Source organism: Hylobates moloch, unplaced genomic scaffold (genome assembly GCF_009828535.3).
Source record: "Hylobates moloch isolate HMO894 unplaced genomic scaffold, HMol_V3 SCAFFOLD_7, whole genome shotgun sequence".
In the NCBI taxonomy this organism is placed as follows: Eukaryota; Metazoa; Chordata; class Mammalia; order Primates; family Hylobatidae; genus Hylobates; species Hylobates moloch.
The window spans coordinates 126,183,206-126,186,059 of NW_026652282.1; the positions used below are offsets into that span (position 1 = coordinate 126,183,206).

General features: G+C 45.9%; 1 pseudogene; it reads left to right on the forward strand.

Annotated features, from left to right (window-relative positions):
• Positions 1-2,361: 2,361 nt before the first annotated feature.
• On the forward strand, positions 2,362-2,455 carry LOC116812329 (U6 spliceosomal RNA; annotated as a pseudogene).
• Positions 2,456-2,854: the final 399 nt, after the last annotated feature.

Genomic DNA, 2,854 nt, shown 5'->3' on the forward strand with positions numbered 1-2,854 from the left:
TAAGAATACATTGCTGTCTCTAGATGAATTTTGTTTTTAGCACTAGTTTCAGTTTTGAACAGGGACTGCCAACTGTGTCAAATATGGCGAGGCTCAAATGAAATATTTGCTCGTGAAGAGCACAGACCTGGAGCAGGCTGTTAAGGCATCTTCGGAGATGAAAAACTACTGCCTGATTCCTCACCTGTATTTGCAAATTGGGTCTCGTGGGTATGACTGCAACAGTGGGTGTGAGGAGGTGGGCAGAAATGAATAGCAAAGTTAAGCAGCTGTCGGTGAACCCGGAAATATGAATCCCTAAGTGGACCAAGAAGAGCCCAGATAAGAGCACAGGTGAATGCCACATCACATTTTTCTTGTTGTTGTTAGATTTTAAAACATTTAAGGTCAGTTCTGCTAAAAGGCCTTTGTGGAGGATAAAGAAAAGGTTACAATAAAATATTGTTCCCCTTTTCCCTCTGGCCTTGGTACTAACAGACAAGACATTAAAAGTCAGGTTCTCTTTCCTTCCCAAGTATAGTCAAGATAGGATGGCATTTTCTCCTTCCTTCCTTCCTTTCTTTGATGGAGTCTCACTCTGTCGCCCAGGCTGGAGTGCAGTGGTGTGATCTTGGCTCACTGCAACCTCCACCTCCCGGGTTCAAGGCCATTCTCGTGCCTCAGCCTTCCGAGTAGCTGGGATTACAGGCGTGTGCCACCATGCCTGGCTAATTTTTGTATTTTTCGTGGAGATGGGGGTTTCGCCATCTTGGCCAGGCTGGTCTTGAACTCCTGACCTCAGATAATCCTCCCACTTTGGCCTCCCAAAGTGCTGGGATTACAGACGTGAGCCACCGTACCCGGTAGGATGGTATTTTCAAAAGGAACTTTACATCCTTGCACGGGTCCCTATAGCAGGCTCCAGATGGACCCCAAAGGTATCAAGTCCTAATGGTTGGAGCCTGTGAATGTTGCCTTATATGGAAAAAGGGTCTTCGCAGATGTGATCCTGTTGAGGATTTTGAGATGGGGAGATTATCCTGGGTTATCAGGGTGGGCTGGAAATGAAGTCACATGTTGTATTGGTTTTCTGTGGTTGCTGTAACAAAGTACCGTACCACAAATTTGGTGGCTTAAGACAGTAGAAATCTACTCTCTCACTGTTCTGGAGGCCAGAAGTCTGAAATCAAGGTGTCAGTAGGGCCACAGTGCCTCCGAATCCCCTCCTCACCTCTTCCGGATTCTAGTGGACTCAGGCGTTCCTTGGTTTCTGGCAGCATCACTCCAACCTCTGCCTCGTCTTCACATGGCCTTCCTTGTCTGTCTGTCCTTTCGTCCTCTTATAAGGACAGCAGAAATTGGATTAAGGGCCCCTCCTACTCCAGTACGACCTCATCTTAACGAATTACATCTTCAAAGACCGTATTTCCAAATAAGGTCACTTTCTGAGGTTCTCAGTGAATGTGAATTTGGGGGGACATTATTCAGCCCACTACTCTTGTATCCTTATAAAAGAGAGGCAGAGGTAGATTTGACACTCACACAGAGAAGGCAGAGTGAAGAGGGAGCGGAGAGATTTGAAGATGCTGGCCTTGAACATCAAAGTGATGCAGCCGCAGACCAGGGAAGGCTGGCAGCCACCAGAAGCCAGAAGAAGCAAGGAGTAGAGACCCCTCAGAACCTCCTGAAAGAGCATGGCCCTGCTGACACCTGGGGTTCAGCCAAAGGATACTGATTTTGGACCTCTTGACTCCAGAAGTATCAGAGAATATATTTCTGTTGTTTTGAGCCATTGAGTTTGTGATACTTTGTTACAGCAGCCACAAGAAACTCAGTCCCTTTGTGGGCCTGCAGGAGAATTTCTTGAGGTTATACCCAGGAATGGGCTTACTGGGACAGTGTGGGCACAGACACGATTTGGCTTAATGCTACTAGGTGGCTCTCCAAAGCGCCTGCATCCATCTAGCAGGACTCCCAGCAGCAGCACACAATGCTTCCTCTTTCTGCTTATTCTAGCCAACACTTGGCATCATACAGCTGATTTTTGCCAATCTGACATGTGTGTATCCTATGTCATTGTTGTCATTTCCATTTCTCTGATTACTAATGAATCTGGGATCCAAGCATCTCTTCACATACTTACTTGCCAGCCTTTTCAGTTTCTTCTCCTGAGAATTGCCTATGCATATGCTTTGCTCATTTTCCTGTTGGGTCTTTTTCTCATTGTTTTGCAGAATGTTCTTGTATATTTTATCCATTAATCTCCTGTTGCTTTGAAACAGCAAATATCTTCTCCCCATCTGTTGTCTGTCTGTTAATTCTATCTGTGCTGTCCTTCATGGAAAGGAATCCTTAATTTTGCTGTAATCAAACCTAATTTGAGTGCTCATTTCAGCACCCCATATACTAAAGTTGGAACTATATAGATAAGATTAGCGTGACCCCTGCACAAGTTCACGAAGTGTTCCATATAATTAAAACAAATAAAATACAATAACAAATCTAATTCAAGGCCGACAACAGAAGGGTGGATGGGTCAGGGACTATTGTGCAAACAGAGTAAGTGCTACTGTGTGTGTGTGTGTGTGTGTGTGCGTGTGTGTGTGTGTGCACTGTGCATGCGTGCAACCTCTAACTGAATGTCAACTCTCAGGGATGGGTCCATTGCCCAAACTTTAGGCTTAACTGCTCCCCTGCTCCCTGCACTAACACATACAGTTCAGTACAGCAGTTCTCAGACGTCCCTGTGCACTAGAATCACCCCAAAGGCTTGCTAAAACCCAGATTACTGGGTGCCGCCCCCAGAGTTGCTGAATCAGCAAATCCGGAGTGGAAGCCCAAGGATCTGTGTCACAGATAAGCTCCCAGTGACACT